Consider the following 12,157-nt stretch of genomic DNA (forward strand, 5'->3'; position numbering starts at 1 on the left):
CCAGTGAATCCTACTTACACCCTCTGGAGTGACACAGAACAAGTTCAATTTCCCTTCCACAAGCTAGCCCTCCCAATATCTGAGGACAGGGGCGGTACCCACTTTCAAATCTTCTCCATGCTAAGCTTCCTCTTCCATTGGGTCTGCCCCTCACTGTCTATGGACTTAAATCTCACCATCCTTGTTGCTCTCTGCTGTCCTCAGTCCCAACAGTCCCCAGGTGGGCCTCAGACCCACATGGACCACGCCAGACATGGGCTATTTACAACACACCAGGCTATACTTCTTGATATCCTATCCGGTTTTAACATCAAGTAGTTTCAAATCTTCTTTTAAACCTGCCACTCAGCCATGTGGCTTTGGCAGCAGTGAGGACTAAGCCCACCCCTCTCATCCCCATCACTGTCAGAGAATCTGCCTCTAAATTATTGCGACCATTTAACAAGAAGAGATTTCCTCTTGTTGCATGTTAGACTCCTGATCACACTAATTTGGTTTGCCTTAACAATACAGTGACTCTATCACTGAAAATTTTTTCACTTCAGTCCTTCCAGGGTTTGGCACAAATTTGATGTTTTCCTATGAGCCTTCTCTGAAGGGGAAACTACTTAAAACCACCAAGGAAAACATCTGGCCAAATTCATTTCTCTCTACCAACTACAGATGTCAGAAGTCGGGAGCTAGCAGGGGCTGCATATATCTCTTGAACCAAAGACGGACATGATTCTGTGTAATGATCACTCCTGCAGTGCTTAATTCAGCTCTAGAAATGGGCTCTCTGAGCCAAAGCTATTCACAGAGTGCTCTGCAAGCCAGGAGCATCAGCTTCACCTGGGAGTTTATGAGAACTGCAAATTCTCCGTCCCCATCCCAGACGTACTAATTCAGTCATCAGCTCTCCAGGTGACTTCTTCGACACAATAAAGTTTGAGAAGCCTGCCTAAACCGTAATGAAAGTTGCTGTTCTCACCTTAATCTTGTCTCGACCTCTCTTCCAGAACAGGAGCACAATGACTAGCTACAAAATTGGGAAGCTAGGCTGTGGGGGACCATATGTTTGGGTAAAAGAGGCTCTCTCTCCAAAATCCCCTACCTAATCTCCAGAGTTTTAAGACCAGAGCTGTCTCAGATTTACTCACTCAGCCTGAGGCCTAAGAATAAAGCATGCAGGGAAGTTATCTATTTATTTGGGGGCAGGGCATATAGAAAAAGACATAAAAATCTCATTGAGCCCTGGCTGGTGTGACTCAGTGGATTGAGCACCAGCCTGAAAACTGAAGGGCCGCCAGTTCAGTTCCGGGTCAGGGCACATGCCTGGGTTGTGGGCCAGGTCCCTGGTTAAGGGTGTGCGAGAGGCGACCGATTGATGGCTCTCTCACACACTGATGTTTCTCTCCCTCTCTTCCCTTCTCTCTAAAAATAAATACATAAAATCTTTTTAAAACATTTAAAAATTTTTAAAAAGAGAAAATGTCATTGAACACTACCTAACTAAAACTTACATTTGTGTGACAGGAAATAGAAATTAGACATCTTAGCCCAGACATCTGATGTTAGAATTATCTTGGAAATGATTAAGGTCAACCTTCCGTTTGCAAATGGAAACAAAACAAGAGCCCGGAGGGAAAACGTGATTCGAGTTTACACGTTAATTTTATTTTTACTTCCGTACACTCAGGGAGGTAAGACAGCATGTACACACGCAGGACCACTAACCCGGGAGACGAGAATTGCCTAAGTCGGTGGACATCGGCCATGTGTCTTCTAGCCGCACAGCCAGAGGCTGCCAGTGGATTCGACAAAAGCACCCTGTATCCCACTTGAAAGCGTAATTAATGGCGTGGACCCCCCTCTTCTTCCCCTCCTTCTAAGTACATGAGGAGGCTTGTGACCTGGTGCTAACCATAGTTCTGCCAGAGCAAATTATGTGACTGTGAGCCAATCACGTTCCTGCCTGGACCTCAGTTTCCTCCATTATAAACGTGTACGGGCTTTAATGAGTGACAATATGAGAACCTTTGAAGAAAGTTTTGCCCCACGTGGGCATGTGATGGTGAAGAAACATTGATGATGGTGCTTTTCCACAGCCCATGCTTGTACAGAGTGCCCTGAATTTCCCCCGAAGAGTCAGAATGCTCCTTTTCTCTTGGAGGGAGCAAGAGTCTCACAGTTCAAATGGCAAATGCACTCAGCTAATTTCAGAAAACTGCTTTCTTGGTTCACAGGCCATATAATACCCCGAATGCCCAGAGCTCTAGAGATGGCTTCTGCTTCCAGCTCCGTCTTCCCTTTTAAGAAAGGGGAAGAGGGTGACTGACTATTACAGAGCCTCCTTGAAGCCAAGTCTGGGGCCGGGCACTTCCTTCACTTCATCTTATTTCAGTCACGCAACAGCCTGTGAGGTAGGTATTATTCTCACCTGAATTTTACAGGTGAGAAAACTGAGGACCAGAGAAGTGACATGATTTCCACAAGGCCTTGCAGCCCGACGTGACCGACATCCAAGGGGCCAAAGGGGAGGCCACGGGCACTGTGCTGACTTTCATCCTTCCCCAGGCATCCTCCTCTGAACTCCCATGAAGGGGCACGGTCCAGTCAGAGCCCCCAGCCCTCTCCCTGTAAACTCAGGAATAGCTCGTGCATGTCTGCATCACACTCGGGTTCCTCCCTTCTCCTCTCAGGAGCTGGTCTTTAACCTGAATTAACATTTTGGACTCCCTTCCTAAGGTATCTTTTTATGGGAGAAGTTTGACCCTTGCCATCTCTCAGGGAATCACACTTCCTGGATTGGGACGAAGGAGAAGGTGGGGCTTGTATATTCAGATAATTTTATTTCCAGGCCCCTGGTAAATATTTAGACACAGGCCTTGCTCCAGCCTCATCATAATCTCTGTTTACTCTACATCAGCTCACATGCCTCCATGGACAATGGATGCCTTTCACTCATTATCTTCACCAACACCTCTCCTTGCTCCAAGAACCAAAAAGGCAGGAAATCAGGAAACCACTGCCAAAGCTGGTATTTTCCCACAGGTTTTTGCATCAAAGGCAGATAAGGGTTTCTGTTGGCATTTACAGGTCAAGGAGACTGGAGACCATCCTTCTTACCAATTCAGATGAGCTCGTCTTTGCGATCATCAACAACTTGGGGCGCCTGATCGATATGCACCCTTTCTCCCCCACACTGGCCCCCTGGCAGTTCCTCAAGTATCCCAAACTTCTTCCCACCTCAGGCCTCCGACATTCTGTTCCTTCTGGTTAGATTGCTCTTCCCTCAATCTTCACATGCCTGCCTCCTCCTGGGCCTTCAGTCTCCATCTAAATGCTCAGCCCTCAGGAAGGCCTTCCCTGACCCTCTTCCGTAGGTCAAAAAAGACCCCTCCCCTCTCATCCACGACTCAAATACATTTTCTGCGTAACATTTACCATTATTTGTCATTGTTGATATAGTTTATAAGAACGTCTGTCACAAACACACCAGCACCTAACAGATTGTGGCACATAGTAGGTAACCAACATGTACATGTAGAATGAAGCGCTAACTATCTACTGTTCTAACAGATTTACACGTATTAACTACTTTATTCTTCAGAACAACTCTACAATGTGGGTGCCATGATCTCTATTTTCTACCTGAGAAAACTAAGCCACTGAGAGGTTAAGTCACGCAGCTAGGAATGGGTGACTCTGGAGTTCAAACCAAGGCAGCCTGGCTCCAGAGTCCACACTCGTAACTCCGACTCTAAATCACCTCCCTAATACAAAGTTTACCCCAGGAGATACACAGAGCTTCAGCCAACTCACAACGCGCTCGCCAGTGGTGGGCACTGAAAGCCCAGATGCATTCCCAGCGCGAACAATGCAAAGACGTCATCTTAGCCGGCAGTTTGAGCGCTCTTTCGACTTCGACCAACTAGAAGCATTTCTTACACAGTCACGCACCGCACAAGGGCGTTCGGTCAGTGACGGACGGCACAGGCCTTGGTGGTCCCACGAGATCATACCAGTAATGGAGCCAAAAAATTCCTATTGCCTAGTGACGTTGCAGCTGCCTTAATGTCATGGCTTGACGCATTGCTCACGTGTTGGTGGCGATGCTGGTATAAACAAACCTACCGCACTGCAGCTGTATAAAAGTCTAGTACATACAGTTGTGCACAGTACGTAATACTTGACAGAACAGCAAACTTTGCTGTAAAACAGTATGCCAGGCTGTGCCAGCAGCAGCCTCGTGCATCTTCTCTTTACCTTCTAAGTTGATTGCATCATTTCCTCGTGTGCTTGATTTAATCTTGGGTTGTTTTATTAATTTGGTGTAGCCTGAGTGTACGGTGTTTATAAAGTTACAGCAATATGCAGCAATGTCCTAGACCTTCACATTCACTCACCGCTCACTCACTCACTGACCCAGAGCAACTTCCAGCCCTACGGGCTCCATTCGCGGCCAGTGTCCTATACCAGGGTACCATTTTTTTATCGTTTACACTATGCTTTTCTATGCCTTTTCTATGTTTCGATACACAAATCCAATTAGGCTGTAGCATGTCAGTTAGGTGTGGGGGGGGCTATACCATCTACATTTGTGTAAGTGCACTCTGTGATGTTCGCGTGACGAAATCACCTAATGACGCATTTCTCGGAACATATCCACCTCGTCAGGCAGTGTGTGACTGTAATTTACTTTTTGCTCTCTCTTCCTGTGGAAGTGCTGATGTGCTGGAAGATAATGGGAGGGCAGCCAGAGGAAGAGGAGAAGGCAGGAGACAGGCACGTGGCTACACACACCAGTCCACTGTGGCCTAGGAGCACAAAGAGAACATGGTCTCTGGTCAGCCCTAAATGAAGGAATTTCTTGGTTTTCAGATAAACCTTTAGGCCATATCTATTGATCTCATAGATTCCATCTCAAAGGATAAGGAGAAAGACCTGAATAACCAGAAGAACAAGGAGAGTCCTAGCTCTGGCTATTATCTTGTGCGGACTTGGCCAACCCATGGGCTTAATCATCGTTCTTGCTGGATCACGGAGGATTCAATCAGACAGGTGATGTGACAATCCTTTAAAAAATTCCAGTTGAAAAAAGATGAACAAGAGCTGAACCAGAGTTTACTGAATGCCAGGCACTGTTCTGAGACACATGTGTCTTTACAACTTCAAGAAGGGACTTTATTACCCCTGTCACAGAGATAACAGATGTAAGGCACAGAGCTGTTTAGTAACTCATCCAGGGTAGCACAGCCAATAAGGAGCAGAGAGGCTGGATTCAAACCCAAGAAGCCTGACTTCAGAGCCCAGGACTGAACAAGGGGTCAGCAAATGATGGTATGTGGGCCAAATCTGGCCCTCCACATATTTTTGTAAATAAAGTTTTATTGGAACATCGCCACACCTGTCCACTTATGTACTACCATAGCTGCTTTCATACTAGCCACAGAGCTGAGTAGTTGTGATAGAAATCACATAGCCTCCAAAAACATTTACAGTCTGGCCCTTTTCAGAGAAGTTTTCAACCCTTGCCCTAAACCACTCTGATGCTCTCCTCTATGATGATTCTCTGATAAAAAAGGAAGGACTGAAACTGTGGCGATTGAGAGACACACACGCACTCCATTTTCAAGACCTTCACTGGTGATGAATTGAACCGCATGCCCACACCCATTTCCCTCATGTTTGTCCCTTCCTCTGTGGTATGGAATCAGAATTTTATTCCTGGGAGAGTCTTTGAGACCCTCAATCTAACTGTCTCCCATTACAGAGGACACTCTCTGAGACTAAGAGTGGCCCAATGTCACAAAGCTGGGACAAGCCACCTCCTTTGGTTCCAGTGAGGTCCCCACTGCCTTTGGAGTGTTTACTTATGCGTTGAAGGGGTTGTGGGAGGGTTGGCTCAGCCCCGTTGTCCCCACCGCTCCTATGGAGCTGCCTCTGGTATATATGATCCAGCTCTCCTCCAAAACCAGAGTCCCCCACTGGGCTGTGTACCCAAGGCCCTGCCTCTCTGAGCAGTTTCCAGTACCACCAGCCAAGGAGTGGGAAATGTCCCCTTTCAAGCTCGCATTCTGCTTTCACGTCTCTCACATCCCCCAAATAATCATTACAACGCAGCACACAGGCAAAGGTGCCAAACCACAGTTCCACTGAAAAAGGGAATCCTGCACCACAAACCAGCTCCCTGTTACGAAAGGTATAGCTTCACAGTTTCGTGTTACTCAGTTGGCTTGGCTGGCCTCAGCTTGACTCAAGCTGAGTCACCGTGGCACTACCTGGCTGGCTCCCTGTACAAACTGACTCCTCCTGTAAGCCAGCCCTGGAGTCCTTGCTCCTCCTCTCCAGTCATCCCTCACTTCTATCCCCAGGCCTGGGCATGAGCTGTTTCTCTCACTGGGCCTTATTCACTTTTTTAGGAACAGGTTACAACCGCTCCTTTCAAAGTCCCCAAGGCCCCCAGGAATGTCCCCAGCTAGCCTCTCCTTTGTCCAATCTCTTTTCAGGCTTTACAAACTCTGATTCCCTCCTGCTTTTTTCATGGGTGCCTACCCAAGCCCTCCAGGTCTAGGGTGTATCAACCAAGGTCAACTCAAGTCCTCCCTCCCTAAAATCCCCTACGACTCTCTTTCCTCTGGTTGCTCACTCCTCCTAAAGCACAAAGTAGGGGACAAAGGCAGATGAAGGGGGCAAAGGGTCCCCTGGAGGGTTTCTGCCTCAGTCAAGAGGCTGAGAGAGATGTCAGCTGCAGAGGCCCCATGGCCCTGTGGCCGAGGTTCCCCTTGGGCCAGCACATTTGAGAACTGATATCGGTTATAAACTTCTGGGCCAACAGACAGGCTTGAACTGACTTTGTATTTTGATGCCGAAGGAAATTTAGAAGTACAGGTTTTAACACAGTTTAAACTATTTTTCAATTTTGGAGAGGAAGCACTTACACCTGCACTTTCTTGCACACCATGTTTTCCTTTCAGGTATGTAGCTCAATAACACTTTTCAACCGTTTTAAATTTTAGAATAGAAATCACCATGCTTATTTTTCTTCTGAACTAGCAGTTTTTAAACTTTGTAAATTAGCAGAATCTTGTTCTCAAACAAAATCTTAGTAGATTTCCTTTTTATAAAATAAATAAATGTTGAGTTGCTAGGAAAGAGGGACAGGGCAGCCCCCTAGGCTTTTCTGCAGCACCTGAAGGTTGTAGTGAACACATTTTTTCAAACCTCTACTTGAGAATATAACTGTCCTTCACTGAATCTAAAACACTGGCTATTACAAGACATGCCATGGAGTGTGAAGGAAGAAAAACACCTTGCTACTTAAATATGCACGCCACTGATGGATCACAACACACAAGCCAAGTTCAAAGATGTTGAAACAGGGTCAGTGAGTAGCTAGAATTGATTTACAGTAGTTTAAATAAGTATACACATAAATCATGTTCATTTAGTCACACAGCCAATCTGAAAGTTAAATTTTTTAATATATTTATTGATTATGCTATTGCAGTTGTCCCATTTCCCGCCCCCCTCACTCCACTCCATCCTGCCCACCCCCTCCCTCCTACATTCCCCCCCTATAGTTCATGTCCATGGGTCATACTTATAAGTTCTTTGGCTTCTACATTTCCTACACTATTCTTACCCTCCCCCTGTCTATTTTCCACCTATCATCTATGCTACTTATTCTCTGTACCTTTCCCCCCCTCTCCCCCTCCCACTCCCCTATTGACAACCCTCCATGTGATCTCCATCTCTATGGTTCTGTTCCTGCTCTAGTTGTTTGCCTAGTTTGCTCTTGTTTTTGTTTCAGGTGTAATTGTTAATAACTGTGAGTTTGCTGTCATTTTTACTGTTCATATTTTTTATCTTTTTTTTCTTAGGTAACTCCCTTTAACATTTCATATAATAAGGGCTTGGTGATGATGAACTTCTTTAACTTGACCTTATCTGAGAAGCACTTTATCTTCCCTTCCATTCTAAATGATAGCTTTGCTGGATACAGTAATCTTGGGTGTAGGTCCTTGCCTTTCATGACTTGGAATACTTCTTGCCAGTCCCTTCTTGCCTGTAAGGTCTCTTTGGAGAAATCAACTGACAGTCTTATGGGAAGTCCTTTGTAGGTAACTGTGTCCTTTTCTCTTGCTGCTTCTAAGATTCTCTCCTTGTGTTTAATCTTGGGTAATGTAATTATGATGTGCCTTGGTGTGTTCCTCCTTGGGTCCAGCTTCTTGGGGACTCTCTGAGCTTCCTGGACTTCCTGGAAGTCTATTTCCTTTGCCAGATGAGGGAAGTTCTCCTTCGTTATTTGTTCAAATAAGTTTTCAATTTTTTGTTCTTCCTCTTCTCCTTCTGGCACCCCTATAATTCGGATGTTGGAACGTTTCAAGATGGCCTGGAGGTTCCTAAGCCTCTCTTCATTTTTCCGAATTCTTGTTGCTTCATTCTTTTCTGGTTCGATGTTTCTTTCTTCCTTCTGGTCCACACCATTGATTTGAGTTCCAGTTTCCTTCGCATCACTATTGGTTCTCTGTACATTTTCCTTTGTTTCTCTTAGCATAGGCTTCATTTTTTCATCTGGTTTTCGAAAAAAATTCAACCAATTCTGTGAGCGTCTTGATAACCAGTGTTTTGAACTGTGCATCCGATAGGTTGGCTATCTCTTCCTCACTTAGTTGTATTTTTTCTGGAGCTTTGAAGTGTTCTGTCATTTGGGCCTTTTTTTTTTTTTTTTTTTTTTTGGTCTTGGCGTATCTGTTACTTAAAGGGGCAGAGCCTTAGGTGTTCCCTGGGGCGGGGGAACGCTGGTCGCTGAGCTGTGACACTGTATGTGGGGGAGGGGCCGAGAGGGAGCAATGGTGCCCGCTCTGCTCTCCACCGGACCTCAATCTTTCACTCTGCTACCCACAATCAAACTGGGCTCCTCCGGTGCTGGTTCCCAAGTGGGTGGGCCTGTGCACACTCTAGGCCCCTGTGGGTCTCTCCAACGACCTCTCCTGTGAGGCTGGGAGTCTCTCCTGCTGCCTCCCCAACCCCCACGGGCGTTTTCATTCAGAGGTCTGAGGCTTTATTTCCCCGCACTGGAGCCCTGGGTTGCGCAGTGTGCTTCACTCCCCGCCGTTCGTCCCAGTTTATCTGTGCATGAGTGTGGGGCCGTGGGGTGCTACCTGCGCTCTGCCTGCCCCGTTCTCCGCCACTCTGAGTCCAGCCCTCTCGGTTTATCTGTGCGAATGTGGGGCCACAGGGTCTGCCAGTGGTCAGACTGCCTGCCTTGTTGGTCCCACACTCCACCAGTCTCATCCCACCACAGCAACGCGAGTCCTCTCCACCCCAGTGCCCATCTCCGCCCCTCCTACCGGTCTGGATGAATGTTTATTTTTTATTTCCTTGGTGTCGGACTTCCTTGCCGTTCGATTTTCTGTCGGTTCTGGTTGTGCGAGGAGGCGCAGTGTGTCTACCTACGCCGCCATCTTGGTTCTCCCTGAAAGTTAAATTTAAGCGAAGCGGCAACAATAACTTCATGTAAATGCTAACTTCCCTTTACTGGGCACTACTAAGTGCTGCACACCAGGCTAATGCCAACTGGAGGGGTCTCCTGGGCCCTCCTGGCCTTTCTTTCACATCGTGATGTTTCCATTTATTGAGCACTTGCCAAGCACAGTGCTGAGTGCTGTACATGCACTGTCCCATTTAATCCTGATACGAACCCTCAAAGCAGGTATTGTTCTGCTGTTTTATACAGGTAGACATGGAAGCTCAGGGAAGTTCTGCAACTTGCCCAAAGTCACACAATGAGTAAATGCATCAGGTCAGACATTCTGATGTCAAAGCCCATGCTCATTCTACTTTCCAGAGTATTCTAGAAAATTCTAGGGTTGGAGGGACTTAGAGATCACCGTTCCCCATTTAAGAATCTCCCTTCCCAGCATTCCTGACAGATGGTGATGTTTCAGTAAGTCTGACCAGATAGAGAAGAGTCTACCCAAACCAGTGATTATCAAACTGGTGCCCAATCATCAAAAATATCTAGGAAGCTTTTTTAAATGCAGATTCTTAGGGCCCTCTTTTAAGGTGTGGTTTTTTTGTTTGTTTTGGGGGCGGTTGAAGTAGGTCTGGAAATCAGCCCAGGAATCTGCATCTTTAGAAAGCACACCCAGGAATCCTGATACCTGGGCAGGTTTAGAAACCATTGCTATAATCCTATGACGCCTTAGATGCAAATTAAGAAAAGTTGAATTACAGCCTCATCAAGGAAGCAGTGGCTCCTGCACAAAAGAACGATGCGATGTTTCTCTGTTGGTTAGAATAATTCACTACTAAGACATGAGTAAGGAAAACCACTCACCCACTAAAAACCCCGCATGAACCATTGAACCCTGCCTGCTTTGTGTGAGGCTAATTCCTCTTACCAAACAACTCTCAGCCCAGACCCACACCTGGGCACTATCAGGAAGAGAGGCATCATTGCTGCTTGAGGTGTGAGGGGTTCCCTGGCCTAGACCCAATGCAGACCTCATAAGGGTGGTTCTGCCCCATGCTCCCCCCTCATTGGCTTCTCCAAGACCCAGAGACTGGAAGCTAAGATCTTATCCCCATTAAATCAGCACTCGAATTTTTACATGAAGAGATATAAGTTTTCTGTCATCATGGGGGAGGTGGTTGAAAGGGGTAAAGGGGGCGAACTGAGGCTGGATGAACACTTAGCAGGCTTACTATAGGGGACAATGAAGTATTAGATCAGGTGGTGATGCACTGTTTTCAAAATAACTAGAGTAAACTTCAAGGTCCTATTTAGCTATCTAATTCAGCAAATCTCAAGTCCACTGAGATTTCAAGCCAGGCTTGGCTCTGAAACCTAGAGAGTGGCACCATCCAATAGAACTTTCTACAGTGATGGAAATGTTCTAGAGCTACACTGTCGAATATGCAGCTATTAAGCACTTGAAATATGGCTAGTGTGACTTAGGGGGGAAAGTTTAATGTTATCTAATTTTAATTTCAGTCTAGGTAGCCAATGTGATTAATGGTTACCACATTGGACCACACGGTCCTGGAGGGACTGTCCCAGACCTGTCTTGCACTTTGTGATCTGGGCTGCCTATTCAACGCCAGCTTTTAGGAAAACACCCAAGTCCAAAGCATGAGAACACAAAAGCCCTGACAAAGAACAGACAGAAGGCATCAGAATATGCGTCCCTCTCCCCACACACAGTGTCAGGAGAGACCACCATGAGGGACCTACCAAGGAAATCAGCCCCTGCCCAGTATTCTTGGCCACCTTAAGGATAAAGCAAAAATGACTTCGGGGGTAATCCAAGCAACTGTGAAGAAACCAGTGATTAAAATTCATCTCAAAACAACAAACCAAAGCCCAAATGCAGCGTGATGCCCGTGCAAGTTTTCTCTGTGCTATGCATGACAGTGACTTTACTTTCTTTATTTCTTGTTTCCCTTCCGCCAATCAGTCTCTTCGTATTGTATGTATGTTTCATTCCCCACTCTTTCACCAGCCAGGCTTACTTGTATCCGAATCTCAAGGAATTAAACGATTTAGCCAATTTGGTCAACCAGTCGTTTGGGTGAGAACTCTGGATGGAAATGGTCATTGGGCTGAACTGATAAACCAACCAGACCCCTGGGATGGAAGGGACCTCCCAGTTTCTCTTTGGTCCATGCACACATCCTTTGATTGGGATAGTTCTGCCCTCATGTAAGTGTCAGGGAAAGCACACCTTAAATAGACAAAATACAAAATCCATGAAGAGATGAAGAAAACTGTAATTGGGAACAGTAGGGGCCCCTCTTCTACCCATTCAACGAGTATGTCCCAAGGGCCTCCCGGCAATCAGGCACTGAATTAGGCTCCCACAGCGGGACGGATAATGTCTGTCTTCCATGGGCCTTCAAGTAGCAAAAAGGTAGCAAACAGCTATTTATTGAGTTTCCACCTCATAAGAGGTGTCCCCATCTCATAACACTCCTGGAAGGTAAATCCACCATCCTCATTTTATAGATACAGAAATGGAAGCTCCAATTTGTCCCAACTTCCCTTGGTCTGTGTGCTGTTTTTGCTTTCCTTGCCTGCCCACGTGTGCATTCTATTCCTCTATCTCTTGAAGGATCCTGAACATTTTTTTAAGGCTATTCCCTTATCAGAAGAAGGTAAGGGTGCCCA

At 46.3% G+C, this 12,157-nt stretch overlaps 1 protein-coding gene across 1 annotated transcript in view; it reads right to left on the bottom strand.

Annotated features, from left to right (window-relative positions):
• SLC5A1 (solute carrier family 5 member 1) overlaps positions 1-12,157 on the bottom strand; it is a 56,321-nt gene that overhangs the window by 35,100 nt on the left and 9,064 nt on the right. The window lies entirely within an intron of this gene.

Source organism: Desmodus rotundus, chromosome 7 (assembly GCF_022682495.2).
Source record: "Desmodus rotundus isolate HL8 chromosome 7, HLdesRot8A.1, whole genome shotgun sequence".
Classification (NCBI taxonomy): Eukaryota; Metazoa; Chordata; class Mammalia; order Chiroptera; family Phyllostomidae; genus Desmodus; species Desmodus rotundus.